Source organism: Zalophus californianus, chromosome 4 (genome assembly GCF_009762305.2).
Source record: "Zalophus californianus isolate mZalCal1 chromosome 4, mZalCal1.pri.v2, whole genome shotgun sequence".
Taxonomy (NCBI): Eukaryota; Metazoa; Chordata; class Mammalia; order Carnivora; family Otariidae; genus Zalophus; species Zalophus californianus.
The window spans coordinates 115481028-115499665 of NC_045598.1; the positions used below are offsets into that span (position 1 = coordinate 115481028).

Here is an 18638-nt window from a genome sequence, read left to right on the forward strand (position 1 = left end):
TCTGAGTGGTGATTTAAACCTTGGGGGGGGTTTTGGCTCTGATTTTATTACTAATTCAATAGCTTCTGATAGTGATTTAGAAAGTAGGCTATAATTTCATAGGCTTGAAACCAGACTTCTTAATAGTGTTTTCTCTGTGCACTCAGCCCAAAGTACCCCAACATGGGCCACTAATTTACTACAAAATAAATTCATACCCCCACCCACATAATCACACACCTGTCTCCAGCAGAATTTTTTTTCTCCATCAGGAGTTTTGCTTCCCTTCTTTTAGGGCAAGGAGTTCAAGTGGGAGGCAGGGTATCTCCTGGGCCAATCACTCTTCCTAAGTGACAGACATGAGAAAGAGAGAAAGCATTAAAGCCACACTGGCAAGAGGTCAAATCTATCTACCGATAATAGATTTATATGTATATTTGTCAATGCATTCTTCTTTAGTAATAAACATGGTCAGAGCTTAGGCAAGAAAGTTGTTTCCACAAAATCATTGTTTTAATCCAGAGATTAAGAGCCTCATGCTTTATGGACTAAGCCAGCCAGGTGCCCCTCCACAAAATTATTTTTCATATCATTCCAACATCAATGCACCTCTAAGAACATAGGCTTCTAAGTGCCCCCCTGTTCCAGACATGTGATCCCTTGAGCAGCTGATCAAAGCACTTGTTTTGAGATGTTATGCACTAAAAGGAGAAAAATAAATGTCAAGACCCCAAAAGGTAGCTACAAAGACAATGGCGCTTGTATGATGAAAAGAATACAGAAAAGAAGAAAAAAAAATCTTAGTAAAAAGGAATTATGCCTCTGGTATCCAACACCTTAACATTAATGTATTCAGAAGAGAAAATTAGTTTGTCCTGACTCCATTTGTGAAAGAGTAAGTTCAATAAGAAGGATAAAATTGGTTCTTTTTTTTTTTGAAGTCCCTCTGAAAAGAATTCTGTAGTAATTAGTTTAACACCTGAGATGCTTAAAAACCTCTTCAGAAAAAGGTTCATTTGAAAGTTCATTGTGATTCTATCTTCCACAGTTAGCATGCAAATGTTAATTGGCAACCCTCCAGTACCTGCTGTAGGGTGTTCTAGATGAGGCAAAAGGAGTATAGCTATTTTGTATTATTATTAATATTATTGTTGTTCATTTTGTTGTTGTTATTTCTTAAGTTCCACCTATGAGTGAAATCATACGGTGTCTTTCTCTGACTGACTTATTTCGCTTAGCATGATACTTCTTAACTTCCAGAGTACTGTGGTGTGGCCACGGAGAGTCCTAATTATGCAAGGGCAGGATGCTACTACTTCAGTGGAAAACCCACATAGTGCTTCTCTTCTTACCTTACAATTTTCTGAAGCATTAAATAACTGAAGACAATTGATTTATGGCAAGAGAGCTTTGAAGAAAAAAAAGTTATGTCCCAAGAATTATTCATAACCATCCAACATTGCCTGCAACAGCTTTGGTGCAGAGATTTTGGGGGGTGGGGGAGGCACATGGGGAAAAAGAAAGGAAAAAACCAGCCAATTGCACAAAGCCTTTCCCTGGAAAAGCCCAGGCTCTGGGATGGTCAGGACTTGTGACTGCCCTCCCCACCACCCTCTGGAGCTCCGGCTTTGCTGGTCGAGGCACAGATGGGGATCCATTCCATTCCCCATGTGAAAGAGCTGTCTGGGAGCAGGAGAATGGCGGCATGTGTATATATATATATATCTGTGTGCACGTGTGTGTGTATATATAATAGGCTATATTAGAAAATTCTCTATGTATAAATATAAAACACTGATATCCAAACATGACACCACAGCAAACTAAAGTGCTTGACAGGAGTTGGGCATGTCTAAGTATGAATAATTCCCAAGAATTATTCATAACCATGTCTGTATCATTGTCAGGAGAGTCTGCCTCCTGAGCCGGCGTGTCTTTGCTGCTAACAGTGGCTTTGGCTGTAGGTTGGTGCTGACTGCATCACCATGGCATACTCCTGTAGAAAATAGAGGAAGCATTTTAATAATATATACCTGTGTCATAGTCATTATAATATTCAAGCAGATGTTGCATTTCTGAAGTTAGTGAGGGGTCACACAAAAAAAGTAAGTTTTAATGGAGATAAGACATTCAGTCATTAATTTAAAAAGGGAGGGAGATTTAACAGCCGACTGGATACCACAAAAATTAAGATCATCAAAATAGAAAAATATATTTGAGAAAGTCGGTCACAACACAGAGGAGAAAGATGAAATTAAAATTATGAAGACATAATAGATAGGGAGGTCATATCTTGGAAATTCACTTTAAGGACAGATAAAGGGAACAGATAAAAGTGGGATCTGAGTAGATGAAACAGCAATAATCAAGTTTTCTTTAAACATAATTTTATATTCCCGAAGTAATAAAGATTTCAGACAATAATCTAAGAAGACATACTGTCTTACAAACAGATTTAATGAAAATAGAACTAACCCTAGAACTATCCTCATAGAATGTTCAAATTTCAAAATTAAGACAACATTCCAGTATATATCCAGAGGGGAAAAAATAAGATTACCTATAAGGAAACAAGAAGGATCTTCACCTTATAATTCCCTGACTAAACAACTGAAGACAATTGAATTATAGCAAGAGAGCTTTGAGGAAAAAAACTTTACGTCCCAAGAATTATTCATAAGCAAGTGTCATTCATGCCCTAACTCAAGAGAAAGACATTTTAAGATATGAAAGTATACAGATTATGACACAGCCACACTTCCTGTATAAGTCACATGAAAATATGTTTCAGAACAATGAAAAATATGGAAGTCACAGTTGGGAAGGACTGATGGTAATTATTGAAACAGCCGCTCAGATGGAGATATTAGACGTAAAAAGTAACTGCAAACTGTGATTATTCTTTAAAACTTTGGTTATATTATAAAAAGAGAAATGAATGAGGGAAGAGGCTTACAACTCCAAATTAAATTCACAGACACAAAGAGAGGAAGGGAGAAGAGAAGAAACAACGGTTCTACTCCTCATGTCCGGTAAAAGGAAGTCAGAAGAGACTGTGGTTATGCTTTTTTTTTTTTAAGTCCCAAAGAGGCAAGCGGAAATGTTTTCAGAAGAAATGACATATGACCTTCAACTTCCTTTAAAATAACAGGGGAAGTGGAGAATAAGGAGGAGTAAGAGATGAAGCAGAATTGGCAATATGTTGATACTGAGTGATGGATATGAGAGTTCATGAGTATATTTGCTCTGGGTTTTTTTTATTTGAAAAGATTTTTTTAAATCTCAAAGACTGGAGCTTAGAATTTACCTTTTGAAATTAAACAATAAATAGACACATAAATACATAAATACGACATAAATATATCTATTTATGCCACAGTGGGAGCTGTTAGCACACACTTCACACATTCACTGGATAGCACAACTGATCTTGACCTTTCAGAAAAACCTTTAAAAAGGGCAAAAGATCCTAAAAAAATAATAATAATAAATAAGTAAAAATTAAAAATAAAATAAAAATAAAAGTGGCAAAAGATCCTGTCTGGAAGTATTAAAAATATACTGTAAAAGTCCTGGTTGGCCTCCTTATACGGTTTGGGCTTTTTATCATAAATCTTATAATGCTAGGATTTTAAATTAATGGTTAGGAAAAAATATATCTAAGTCTCATTTCCCCTATTCAAAAGATCTCATAAAACCATGTTATTTGGCTTTCCTGTCAAAATCAAGCCAGCCTTGGGGCGCCTGACTGGCTCAGTCAAAAGAGCATGCTGCTCTTAATCTCAAGGTTGTGAGTTTGAGCCCCACATTAGGTGTAGAGATTACTAAAAAAATAAATAAACTTCAAAAAGAAATCAAGCCAACCTTCACAAAACCATAAAATCACTGCAAATATCTTAGAAATTTACATTAAAGTTTTGCCTTCTTGGAAGGCAAAGATGTAGATGAACTTTACTGGGAGCCTCTTATAGTAAACTTGTTGTCATAGGTTCTGTATGAACCATGTACTTCCATTCTGTGGATAAAAGCAATTCAGATTAGGCTTGTGTCATGTGGGAGTTTATTTTAGAAATGTCCATAGAATGGTTTCATAGTTACTGCGTATAAAATGACTGAAAAACTAAATTTTAAAATGAAGCACATATGTTGACAGATAATATTTAGTTTAAACCCTGCAGTGACTATTGGAATATATTTCAAATAGTCAAGAATGAAACCCAAATTGCAGACTACATAAGAAATTAAATTTGACATCAATGATGTAACCAAGTATGTTTTTCCATAAGAATATATTGTGCTTACATAATTTTGAATTCTCAGCACTAAAAATTCTAAGAATTCATTTTCCAGTGATAGAGCATGCTAAGGACTTTTATTTGAAATAAGAGTAAAATAGCATAAGCATAGTCTCAACACATTTTGGTAACTGCCTGTTCAAACTGTGTATGACCAGAAGATAAAAGGAAACAGCAGGAAGGCAGGAGCCTGGCAGCTCAGGAACCTGAGCCTAGGAGTCTGTGGAAGGCGCTAGAAAGACAGCTCAGCACCTAAAAGCAGATTCCCATCATTGCATCTCCATGTTCTCATTTCCAATTCCCAAGAGAGAGAATCTGGCCCGGTATGGGTCTGGTATCTACCCCTGGATCAATTTGTTCTGGCCCTTCCGTAGGCTGAGAGACAATCTTAGAGGAGCTGACGAGCACATTTTGAGTGACTGCAACTTTGAACCAGCGTATGGCCTCCCAAAGTAACCATGACACTCGAAGGAGACTGTGATAATTTAGACGTTTGAGATCTGGCATTTTTGTATCTATCACTTGCAGGCTTTATGATCACGTTTCAGAGATAAATCCACACATCTCCTCCATTTATCCCCAATTTAGCAAAGATCTGTGGGAGGCCCCACAGCAACTGAAGTCTAGAGTCACCAGACAAACCCTCACCTTCCCCAGACATGAGGGACTGTGAGGTTTTCGTGTGATCCTCTGTGCTCCCTCGAGTCAGTGTGGGTCATCCAGTAACCCAGACACACTGCTACATGAATATTTTTACCTATAAACTATCATTAATGGTTGCCCGAGATTGTGTAAGAATAGTTGAGCAGAAATGACCAAATGGAATGAATAAAACATTACTAGAAAGAAATGATCAAAGCATTTGATATTACCAATTTCACACATTTCTGCATTCTGTAATAAATCTGCTCTCTCTGCTTCTGCAAGTTTGACTGAACCCCATTTATTTAAGACTTTCATCTGTGACCATTTGCCCAGAATGTCACATGTTCTGAAGGGTATATTTTTTGAAGTTTTCCGTTGAGGAGAGAGCTTTACTACCATCAGCGTCATCCAAGGAGGACATGTACTTAATTATAGAGACACTTCTGTTACAGAACAAGTTTGCTAGATTGAAAAATAAACATATGATAAGCAAATAAAAGCCAGATACTATCGCTTCCTTTTTCCATGTTTGTATTCTCTTTAAAAATAGCTGCAAACTAACTATTTTTAACAATTTGCTGGTGTCATTAAGGTCAGTAAGCTTCCCCTTTGCCAAAGTGGCAATTTTGGAAAAGAAAGGCAGGCATCTTCCATCATTTGTTGGCCCCTAAGGGATTCCAGGCTTTGGGGGACCAATCATTGTCTTCTGTGCATTCTTTGCAACATTTGAGATGGGCAAGGTGAAGATGTGGAGATATGAGGGACAGAAAGCAGAGGAAGGTCTCTCAGGCACCATGTCCATCAACCTGGGCCAGCCCAGGAGATCACAGAAGTTTGCCACCTTCGCTCTTCCCCTACCCCTCACCTTAGACCCTTCCCCCACATTTCCAGGCATCCCTGAGGCACCTCACTGTCTTGTTCTGGCCTGGTCTCTCCCATTAGAAAAAAAATAAAGTTCAAATTCATTTGCACTTAGATGTAAATGACTTCTCAGATTGTTCGTAGTCACGAAATCTACAGGGAATGGTAATATTAGATCCACAAGAATGAACTTGCAGTAGTGTAATTTGAGGCTTGTAGAAGCTGAGCAGAAGAGAGACCTGGTGTTTGGGGCTATTTCTGGCCCCTTCTCAGAAGCCACACTCCAGCCTGGTCCAAATCTCAGACTCATCTGGCACTGACTTCTGCTGCTGATTACAGAGAAGCCGTGACATTCCGGGCGTCCTGCTGGCACTTTCAAAACCTCCTCTTTTTCTGTGTAGTCTTGGCCAAAGGCCAGGTTATAACTTTGCTTGGCTCATCCATCACAAATGAGCTGGTTTTAGATACCCGAAACCACAAAGGAGAGGAGAAAAAAGAGCTCGTGACATTTTCAAATTCCTTCTCACTGAGTCAAGATGCAGCGATCAGCAGCACCCTCACCTAAGGGCACACAGCCCTTCACCTTCTGCCCAGATGCAAAAACCATTTTAAGGAACCTAATAGTCAGTCCTAATACTTTGTAACTTTGTTAACAGCAAGACCCGAGGGAGTGAAAGAACAGGTAAATGCTGACATCTGGTGGACATCACAGCATTGCAGGATCTCAAACTAGTAAAACTTGAGGCTCAGTTGTAACAGATGGAAGTCTGATTCCTTGAAGACATCCTTTATCCCAGCTGAAGAAGTTCAGTTATGCGCATCTTTTTGGTGTACAAACCAGGCAATAGGATGGCATAAAAGCAATGTCTTTGTACTGGCAAGAACTGGTTTTTGAATTCAGGTCTAAGTCGGGTTTAATTCTCTTTGTCTTGGTTTTTATCATCTGTAAAATCAAGACAATCATACCTCATGCACATAATTTTATTAGGTTCTTTTTAAATCAGATCCTTTGACTTTTAAAAGACAATCTCCACCCATGGGTGCAGGCTTCCCATTGGTCCTGTGCTGCTATCCTGGGGAACCCATGCTTGATTTGTACCCAGTTCCCCCCCACCCCACAACAGTTAATCTAATTATTCCCATCTACAGGTAGAACCTTACACGTACCGGGCACATGCCAAGAACCCAGTCAATACTGATTTGCCAATTGATTAGTAGATAGAAATGTATTATTTTCCTACTTTATTCCCACCACATAGGTGAAATATTGAGTTTTCTCTACCTCTTCAAGCTAAGGCCGTTGTTAGAATCTTTCTTCAGCCAAATGTCCAAGTGCCATGAAGGACATTAATGATAGTTATGGATCCTGAATGGTCTCAAAATATGAAATTTCAAGTCCGTGCCAAATTCCAGCTTCCTCAAGAAAAATACCCCTTTTAAAATGCAAAGAAGCAATCCAATTCAGTGGAGTCCAACTCAAAGAAATCAATGAAGGCTAACAAGTTCTCCTGGCAGCCAAGCCAGAAGAGAGAGAAAGCCTTGGGCCAGGGTCCTGTGCAGCCTCAGTGAGACTCACACAAAGCCTGGTTTATTAGAAACAACTGGAAAAGCTACAAAGCTCATGCAGCCTTCCTGAGCCCTGTCACAAATTTCCACTTTGGACAGAACAACATCTTCCCTTGTTCTTGCCATCTTGCTTGTTGATTTTTGAGCTCCACCAGTGTGAAATTGGTGGATCTGGCCGGGACCATGGGGCCAAATGGAGGGCAGGCTACTCTAGAAGACCTGCCTGTGTTCCCTTTCACATCACACCTTCTCTGAACAGCCATTTTAATAAACCTCATGCCCAGGAGGCTTGTGCATGGAATTGTGGCAGGTTCTACCCTGCTGTCTCTCTTGTCTATTGCAATTTAAGAAGATTTGAGATATGCTGTTTAGAAGTTAAAAATCATGTCTTTAAAAACATTTTATTATAGGGCGCCTGGGTGGCTCAGTCAGTTGAACGTCTGCCTTCAGCTCAGGTCATGATCCCAGGGAGCCTGCTTCTTCCTCTGTTCCTCTCCCCGCTCGTGCTCTCTCTCTCTCTCTCTCCCCTCCCAAATAAATAAATAAAATCTTTTTTAAAAAAATCTTTTTGGGGTGCCCGGGTGGCTCAGTTGTTCAGCATCTGCCTTCGGCTCAGTTCATGATCCCAGGGTCCTGGGATCGAGCCCCACATCGGGCTCCCTGCCCTGTGGGAAGCCTGCTTCTCCCTCTCCCACTCCCCCTGCTTGTGTTCTCTCTCTCGCTGTGTCTCTCTCTGTCAAATAAATAAAATTTTTTTTAAAAAATCTTTTTATTACAAATGTCAAGTATACATAAAAGCAGAGAAAATACCATAGTAAATAATAGCATAACAGAACCTGATGTACACATTACCCAGTTTCAACAATTATCAACTCCAGACCACGTCATTTATAAGTTCATTCATTTAACAAATATTGATTGAACACGCATTATGTCTCAGTTACTGCTTTAGGTTTTCTGAGACACAGATCTGTATAAGGGCAAAGTCCTGACCCTCACAAACTATCACAATTTAGTGCAGGAAATGCTGTGACAAGAGAAAATATATGGGCAGCTAACCCAACCTGGGAGAGCTTCCTGGAGGAAATGGCACCTAAGCTGAGAACTTGAAGGCTAAGTAAGAGACTGCCCTAGGAGAGAAGAGAAGAAGCAGATTAGGAATGGATAATGATTCAGCAGGAGAATTATACAAAGAGCCAGGAATGAACATGAACAAGGGGATTTTAGGAACTAAAGAACCTTAATATGATTGGAGCTTTTTTTTTTTTAAGATTTTATTTAAGGGGCGCCTGGGTGGCTCAGTTGTTAAGCATCTGCCTTCGGCTCAGGTCATGATCCCAGGGTCCTAGGATCGAGCCCTGCATCGGGCTCCCTGCTTGCCAGGAGGCCTGCTTCTCCCTCTCCCATTCCCCCTGCTTGTGTTCCTGCTCTCACTATCTCTCTCTCTGTCAAATAAATAAATAGATTTTATTTATTTGTCAGGGAGAGAGAGAGGCAGGCAGAGGGAGAAGCAGGCTCCTTGCTGAGCAAAGAGCCCAATGTGGGACTCAACCCCAGGACCCTGGGATCATGACCTGAGCCGAAGGCAGACGCTTAACCGACTGAGCCACCCAGGCATCCCTGGAGCCTTAAGTATAAAGTAATAGTTAGAAAGAAAACTGGGTAAGAGTACAGATCAAATCGCAAAAGATCTACATGCTATATTAGGGCCTATAGAGAAATGAAGAGCCAGTGAATGGTCAGAGGAAGGGGGGTAACATGATCACATTTGCCTTTTAGAAAGATCCCTCCTTCTGCAGGGTAAGGAACAGGTTAGAGTGGACTGACGCGCTGTGCAGGCTCCGAGGTGGAAATTGTTTAGGAGGATGCTGTAATTTAATTAAGCGAGCTGGAGAAGAGCTGGGGAAGTCACAGTGGGGCTGTTGATAAGTGCTTGCCTGGGGAGGCATGCTGGGCTGCACAGCTCCCTCTGGATTCCGCTCGGCTTCTCTGCTCTAAGGTGCAGGGGGTGTGCGTGTGTGCGTGTGTGTGTGTGTGCGCACGCGCACACACACACGTTTCCATATGTTGGGGAGGGAGTCCCAAGAGAGGACAATGGAAAGTGATTATGTATCAGAGAATGGGCCCCACACTGAACCCAGAAATCAGCTCTTTGGAAGCCCTAAAGACCATCTTCACTAAATCCCTCTGTGCAGAAAAGGAAACTGCAGCCCAGGTGAGTACACACTTACCCAAAGTCACAAGGGATGTGGCTGGTAGGGCCTCCATCTCCTGACTCTGCCACCCTTTCCTCCATCTGCGGCTTTTTCACTGCTCTGTGCTTTTGCCAACCTTCTCACTTCTTCCCGCTAGGCACCCCAGGGGAGCAAGAGTCCCCGGAAAATGTTGGGATTCAAATGACAGCAGTGCTACAAACTTTTATAGACAGACAACTTAAGAAAAAAAAGGCTTCTGATTATGTGAGCAGACCTGTCCCCTGCATTTCTCACACTTGCATTGTTCAAGCTTCTGTTTGCTTCCACTGGCTCTTAGGATTTTGATGACAGGGTTTTTCATTTCTCATCAATCATCAATCCTTGAAAAGCCTTAGGATGAAACATTATGATATGAACCCTTGTTGACCTGTTCCGTATCTTCTTAAGAGAAGCTGCATATAAACTGAAAAATAAATGTATGATTTACAACTATATTAGACCCTGTCAGTCACTGTGCAAAGCTTGGCTGTGCTAAGACTAGAAGTTTTCTTGAAAAAAAAAATAATTAAATAGGAACTTTATGAATTATACAGTTTCCACTATATTGTATTTCATTTCAGAATAATAATATTCTGCACTCCATGGATTTAACATGGTGTCTGACACCATGTGAGGCAGATTCTCCTAGAGCCTTCACTTTGGTGTGTATTCTTTACTATCTAAAATGTTAGGGGCTTCTCTGTTAGTGCTTAAAATACTGTTCCTTAGTTTTAGGTAAATCAGGCTATTATAAAAGCTGTATTGTCCTTTTAGGACCTCAGAGAAGTAACTGTATTACCAAGGAAAGTAGAGAATGAGCAGCCATGTGATTAACTGATCCAGCGCCTACAGAGTTGAAGTCAGAAATTCAATCTCCAATGGCAGTTTGGAAGCAAGCTAGTCATGGAATTCTCATTACTTGCTGCGTGTAAGAAGGAAGGGAAATTGGAATTTTGGTCTAAGAGAAATAATGTGGTCAAAGGCACTTAACTACATTTAGCAGCCACCAGAGGCGTTCAGAGACATGGATCAACAATATCATTGTCCTTGATTACTGTCACTATCAATCCTCATTACTGATATCAGTAAATAATGACCACATCTCCTGGATATGGGTCAAGAAGCACCACAGTCAGGAAGCACCGGTCAGTGGCCCGGTTCTGTTCTTGCTAGCCTAACAGAAATCATCTGAGCTCACTGGTCCGTAGTTTCCTCACCAAATAGCAGTAAGCAAGGGCGTGGTAATAGTGAGATCCATGTACGAGAACATTTTGTAAGTGTTTGCACATCCGGGTAAAATAATGTCAAAAATATGATAAAAATAAGTATGCAAAATATAGTGGGGATTTTGTTAAAGTACTGCTTACCATAACCCAAGAATAGCTTATATATACATAAATATTTTTTAATTGTAAGAATCCATGATTTTTAAAAAAATATGGTAGTTTGGACAAATGCAATTTTTATAGAGCTGGAGATTCCAGAAAAACATCAATAAAGCTTCAAAAATTCATTTTGAAATTTCCTTTCAAATTTTCTGATATTTTGCGTAATAATAAGTCCCTTCCTGATCTCTGGAGATATAGAATAGTATGGAAGAAAGAGAACAGATTTTAGTTCATTTTAGTTTAGCCTTGTGTTTTCAGCCTTTTTAATGAGCTAGCAGATAAGAAATATGGAGGAGAATGCCCATATGGATCTTAAAATCTTAGGACTTTGGTACATGGACCTTTTTTTATTCTTACCATTTAAAAATGTTCTAGTTTATTTTATTTTTGAATTGGAATATTCAAAATTAGATTGGTCCAGCCTTACAGTTGTGACCTAATACAATTCTTGTGGTCACCCTTACAAAGGCAGAATAGACCTTCCCACACACACCCCAGTTTGGTTCAGTTGTGCAGACCAATGAGGCCACACAAATACCAAGAGAGCATAGAGAGGTGTATTACTCCCATAATGAGGCCCTCTGAGGAGAGCAAGGCAAGATGCTTGCTAACAGGTTCAAAAATGGCTGGAGAGAACAGAAGGAGAGTGGTTTGGGATTTTATGGTAGGGCTGGAATTGAGGGTTCTCCTCTGCAAGAGCCAAGACTTGCATGGCTTGAACCTCCTGTAGGTGCCAAAGGAGAAAGCATCTAGGCTGTCCTATCAGTTTGCCCAGATGTGGGGCAGAAGGGAAAGGAGAGTAGTGGGGACTGAAAGCTGTCAGCAGTCAAGCATTAAAAAAAAATAAAGGAGCCAACTCTTTATTACAGACTCTATTACAGTAATACAGAGCATAACAGTGTATACAATATGGTTAACTCTCCATCTGGCCAGTCGCCAACCTCTACTCCCTGATCCACCCAAGGCAACCACTCTTCAGTTTTACCAGCTTCTTTGTGTCCTCCTTAGAGGTAGTCTATGCATATACAAATATATGTACACAGGACCGCCCACACGCACACACACAATTCATTCCTTTTGCTAAAAACTGAAGGGTAGAAACTTTATAGTCCAAGGTTTTTTAAATTCCTTCAGACTTGTTCTGTTATTTTCTGGATAAGTGTCTTTGGCCAAATTATTTCACTTGAGTCTCAATACAGTCTTCTGTAAAATGGAGAGATCAATACCTGCTTGCAGGATTGCAAAAAGAAATAAATGACATAACATCTAATCAGAGTCTGGAACATAACAGATGATGTCCCTTTTGTCTTATTTGCTTCTACTTCTCTGGCTGCTCCCTTTCAGCCTCATTTAAAAATTCCTCTCCCCTTACTGACTCTGAAATACTGGAAGTTCCCTAAGTTTTCATCCTTGGTGCTTTTCTCTTCTCACTGGACTCATTCTCCCTGGCTAATATGGGCAGTGTCAAAGGCTCTGAGACAGCTTATGGACTGATGACTCCACTCAGGCACCGTCTCCTGCAGTCCATGCATGAATTTACAAAAGTCTACTGACCATCTAGATTTATGTGTCTAACAGGCACTTCAAAATTAGCAATTGTCTTTACCTTTGCCCAAACTCTTCTCCTAAGTTCTCTATCTCACTAAAAATGGGTACCATCATCCACCCGGTTTTGAACTAGCAATTTGGGAGGCTTAACCCTTGACCTTGCTCTTGTCCTCATTTCACACCTCTAATCAATCCCCACATTTTGTTCACACTATTCAAAAATATCTCTTGATCTGTTCATGTAGTTATTGCCATTCCATTTAATACTTTTCTAGATCAAGTCATCTCCCCAAAAATTATTGCAACAGCCTATTCCCTGGTCCCTCTTTCCAGTCATGCTTGCCTCTAAGTAATACCAGAGGACAGAGAGATCTTTCTAAAGTACAAACCTGATCCTGTTAATTCCCTGATTAAGTTTTGTCAGTGGCTCCCCATTTCCACCTGGATGTGGTTCAAACTCCTTAAATTGGTTCAATCTATTTCTATCTTTTCCTCTCTTTCTAGGAATCTTACCCAATTCCAATAGCTTTAAATACCATTTTATGCTAATAACTCCTAAATGTGCATCTCCTAGACTCCCACCCAGACCTCTATCTTAAGCTCAAGGCTCTTTTACAACAGCCTATTTAGTAGCTCCATTTGAATAACTCATAGGCATCTGCGAAATGTGTTTACCAGGATTCTTGATTTCCCTCCTCATCTTCATTTCAGCAAGACACCCAAGGGCTCATCTCAGAACACCTGGGTACTATCCTTGATTCCCTTTTTCTCAGCCTGCAAATCCAATCCACCTGAAGTGCCATTAATTCTCTCTAAAACATATCTCAGTCTGTCCATTTCTTTATATTTTATCCCCATTACTGTCCAAGTCATCATCTTCTCTCACTTGGACCATTACAAAGCCTCTTGTTTTCACTGTTTCCATGCGAGCCCCCTTCCAATTCACTCCAATACAAAGCACCAAAGGAGTCTTTTAAAAATATAAATCAGATCATGTCACTTTCTTGCTTAAAACCTTCCAGTGACTTCTAATTGCTTTTAAAATAAAATACAAAATCCTTGCCATGACTTACTTGCCCTATTCAGTCTACATAGATTCTTACTACCCCTCCTTCATCACACCATAAGAGCAGATCATTTTCTTCCTCACTCACTTTGAATCCAGAGCATCTAGAGCAGTGCCTGATACTTAAGAGACATGTGATAAATGTTTGTTGAAAGAATGAAGAAATGAGTGGCCTACAAGACCTTTCTTGGACCCTGCTTCAGCTCTTCTCTTTCTACTTCTACATACCACAGTGTATGTCCCACTACATTCTAGAATAGAATGGGACTTGACAATGTCTATCTTGCAAACACTTTTAGCTGGTGGCAGCAGAAATCAAAGTGAGGGAACCCCAAGAGATTCTGGCAGAATTAGGAGTGATTTACTCAGCTGTTTTTCCCCACTGGGTGGACATTCTCAGGCTCTTCTGAGCTCACACCTTGAAGAGTTTTTAATGTTTTTTTTAAACTGTGGGAAAATATAAATAACATAAAATAAATTACCATTTTAACCATTTTTAAGTGTATCATTCAGTGACAATAAATACATTCACAAGGTTGTAGAACCATCACCACTGTCTATTTCCTGAACTCTTCCATCAACCCATACACTCTGCATCCATTAAATAGTAAATCTCCATTCTTCTCTCCCACCAGCCCCTGGTAACCACTATTCTACTTTCTACCTGCATGAATTTGCCTATTTTTGGTACCTCATGTAAGTGGAATCATATAATATTTGCCCTTTTGCATCCGGCTTCTTTCACTTAGCATGTTTTCAAGGTTCATCCATGTTGTAGCATGTACCAGAATTCCATTCCTTTTTATGAATGATTAATATTTGAGCTTGGTTTCACATTCATTTGTCCCACAAATATTTATTAAGCACGTTGTTAAGGGCCAAGCAGTGTTCTAGACACTATTGACATAGCAATGAACAAAAGAGAAAAAGTTACTACTTTCATCATACAAACAAAGAAGTAAATACATAGCAGGCCAAGTAGGAAAAAGTGCTATGCAAAACCAATATTGCAAGAATAGCTGTATAGGAAGAGATCTTTGTGGTAGGATGGGACCATTCACGTTTTGCCTTGAGGATAATGTAAGACTTTGGATTTTACTCTGAAACAAGAAGCCAATAGAAAGTTTGGGGTTGCAGAGTGACATAGTCTGACCTACATTTTAAAGAAAAATCCTGGTTTCAATATTAAGGGAAAATGAGGCAAAAGGGAAGTAGAAGTACCAGCTAGGAGGATAATCCAATAGTCCAGGTGAATGATGATAAGACCTGTACCAGAAATAATTAGCCAAGGTTTTCTAGAGAACCAAAACCTATAGGATATATATGTGACCAGTAGATGATGATGAGAGAGAAAGAGAATTGGGGAGGGGAGAGGAGGAGGGGTGGGAAGATGGAGAGGGAGATTTATCCTAGGGAATTGACTCATTCAATTGTGTTGGCTGGCAAGCCTCAAATCTGTAGGGCAAGCCAGCAGGTTGGAAATTCAGGTTAGAACTGATGTTTCAGTCTTGATCTAAAATCTGCAGGGTAGGTCAACAGTCTGGAAACTGAGGCAGGGTTTCTATGTTTCAGTCTTGTAGCCGGATTTCTTCAGAGGGAGAATCTGTTATGCCTCTTCCTCATTTCTGATGATTTGTTGGCAATCTTTGGCATTCCTTGGCTTGTGGATGCATCACCTCCATCTCTGTTTTCATTTTCACATGACGTTCTTCTGGTGCGTGTATCTGTGTCCAAATTTCTCCTTTTTATAAGGACGCCAGTCATACGGGATTAGGGGCTCATGCTATTCTAACATGACTCATCTTAACTAATTATATCTTCTACCATTCTATTTTTAAATAAGGCCATATTCTGAAGTACTGGGGGTTAGGACTTCAACATATGATTTTGGGAGAGACCCACTTCAGCCTATATCACTATTCAGAGTGATAGCTGTAAATATAAGAAGCAGGGATACTCCAGTGTTTTTGACCTGAACAAAAATGATCAAGTTGCCATTCACTGAGATGGAGGAGAAAGTCTGGAGGGTAAAATTAAGAGTTCAGTATTGCATATAATTCATATATATATATATATATATTCAAATAAAGACCCACCTCTTATCTTAAACTCCTCACTCAGTTAACAACACCAGCGGGAAGGCAAAGAGCCCTGTTATCTCTGAAAGAACTGAGCAGAGAGAACCTGCAGTGTTTCCCTTCCCCAGACATACATGTCACCTAAGTAGCCCTTATTTCTGGTCCCCTCCACTTCTGTTCCTAGCCCCACCTTCCTCAGTATCAATGTTTCATTATGTAACATCTACTTATAACACCTCCATATAAGTCCTAGGCATAGATCCACTTAAAAAGTTATTAAAAGAATGGATGAAGTCAGAACTAATTATGAGCTACAGAGATATTCTTTTTAACAGTTGTACCTTCACTAAGAACATCGAGATTTGAATTGAACCCTAGTAGAAACAAGTTATTAATAGTTTGGCCTCAAATTAATATTAACTTGTGACTCTAATATCCATGATCTATCTTATATCTTGCCATCTTCCAATCTGCATGCTTTATAGTCAGCACAAGCAAAGACTTGCCATTAGAGTTTTAAATCACTGCCAATTAGGTTCTTAGATCCAAGTGGAGGAATTGCTTCTCCAAATAATGAAAAATAAAATGTACAAAATAACTAAACCAAATCAAACAGAATTTTTTAAAAAAAGAGTCCAGGAAATATATCATAATAAAAAATTATTTAAAAAATAAAAATAAAAAAGAGTCCAGAAAAAAAGGTCATCTCATAAAATTAAATCTAATTTCAAATTCCATTCTGTGATTTTAATTCTAAAAGCTCTGAGAAATTTTTGGTTAGAAGTAGTTTAATTCTGCCATGGATGTTTCTTTTACGAAATGATATTATTTAGGGGTGAATGAAAATTTTCAATTTGCCTTTTAAAGGGATGAGATTTTGTGTATATTTATTTGGGTGTGGTGACTGTTTTTCCTCTGCATGGTTCAATAGCCAATATGATTCATTAGGGAAGTGGATATTTGATCTTTATAAAGTATTGCCTAAGTCTTCTGGATCCCTAAGGAGTGGTGCTTTTAGGAATACAGATTCCAAGATGATTCCGCTTTGTGGTTAGTACTAGTGAAACCCTCAGACTGTCATCTAGAATCTGGCCTAAAAGGAAGACAGGGATCTCTGGAGCACTGTGGGCAGCTGAAGGTCTTTCCTCAGATAACTTTCTCAGATCGAATTTTGTGACTACACTGATACTCCCAGGGCACTGTCCTTACCAGGAGGGCCAGAGGAAGTCAGATTTCAGCACACTGCTCCCTCCTATCATGCTTCACACTGCTGCTTGTTAGGGAAGCCTGTGGTCCCTGCCCAGACTTGCTCTGACTGTAGAGTGTGTCCAGACACCAGCCAGAATTGGAGAGCAGGCTGCTGATCCTGAGAAAAAAAGACCAATGTAGGGAAGGGTAAAAGCTGAATGTCTCCAAAGGAGCAGTGGAGCCAGGGTTTTGTGTTTCTGGGGCTGAGTTTGAGACTTTTATTCTGCCTGAACATTTCCACTATTTTCCTCACAAGCGTCTCTGTCTTGAAGCAAAGGACCGAAGCAAAAGGCCTAATGAAGCGTGACGGGGGGAAGGGGCTGCAAGTGACTTGGGAAGGACTTGTGAGGAAAGAAGAGAGAAGGGTCAGGTTACCGGTTCACACATTCTCACAAAACCATTTGAAAATATGAGCTGGAGAGGCAAATTCACGGAAGTCCCATGATGCTTCCCTCGGGCCTCTAGGAGTGGGGCATGCGACGCCGAAGTGTGCCTGCAGCTCATTTTCAGCGATTTAAGCTTTGCTCAAGCCCTCCAATGAAGGCTGGTTGGGAAAGGTCGCGGGTGGTCTTATTCAAGCTCTGGGTCGCCAGGGGCTGAACCGGTTCTTTCTTGACTTCCTTTGCATGGGGTCCTTCAGGCCCTGGTGCTCGCATCCCCTTAGGTTTCTGCTGCCATCGAGCAGCGCGCTCCGGACAGACGCGGCCGCGGCCCACCATCACCGGCAGGTGCGCACGAAGTTAGCTGTAACCCGCCCAAGCCCAGCTTCCCGCAGCATCCGAGTTCGATTGGCGCCGGCGGAGCACCCACCCCAACCCCAGACCGAGAGCCTGGTTCCCTGTCCTCCTCCCCGGCGCCAAGGACGGCTCCGAGCGTTTTCTAAATCTCTCATTTCCCCCCCGCCTCGAGTGAGCTGTTGGCACTTCTCCAGAAGCCTCCCCGGCTCTCAGCTCCAACCTCTAAAATAAACTCACGGTGCCAGAAAGCGGGGGAGGGGAGAGAAGCATATGAACGAGGAGAATAAAAATACTAGGAGAAAGACCTAATTCTCCAGGAAAAGGTAATAAGGGGAAGCGAAACTGTGAACTCACTCGGAAATGCAAACCAAGCTCCACTCTTTCCCCGAGCGCATACAAACGATCGAAAGACAAATCAGCCAACACGCTCGGCGACTTCCCAGAAAGGGCCTCATGAATGAGAATGGGTTGCTAGGTTTCCTCCCTCCCTCCCTCCCGACAATCGCTTCCCACAAGACTTCCACAGCCCAAAGAAAACAAGCCGGGCCTGGCAACTGCAGCGCGGGGGAACCTAGCCAAACCCGCGGAGGCCGCCCGCGGCCTCTCCCGCCTTCAGGACCCTGGAGAGCGGCCGCCGCGCCCTTGGGACTCCCGTCCCACCCCGCTCGCCTAAACCCCTCCCGCGCCTCGCCACCCTGTCACTTGTATTAGCTGCTTCCCGCCTCCACCTTCAATTTTCTTGGCAACCACCACTCTTGTTTTTCACAAACAGATTAAACTGTCTTTTTGTTTTGCTTGAGGGAGCTGTTTAGATTGGCTGAGTTAGGTTCTGGATCGTAGCTTCTCTAAATGTTAGTGGACCAAGAAGCTCTAAGAGCTCCAAAATGACAGCCTGAGGAGTTAGGTGACCTTAAGAAGCCACTGAGTTCAATCCCCTTTACTCTATAAATGAAGCAGATAAATTCAAAGAATAAAGAGACTTTCCCAAGGTTA

The 18638-nt window shown here is 41.0% G+C and overlaps 1 long non-coding RNA gene across 1 annotated transcript in view; it reads right to left on the bottom strand.

The window, feature by feature from the left end:
- Window positions 1–18638, bottom strand: part of LOC113935315 — a 33999-nt gene that overhangs the window by 14282 nt on the left and 1079 nt on the right. The window contains exon 2 of the long non-coding RNA XR_003524019.1: window positions 220–325. This is a non-coding gene — a long non-coding RNA (uncharacterized LOC113935315). The remainder of the gene's footprint in view (window positions 1–219; window positions 326–18638) is intronic.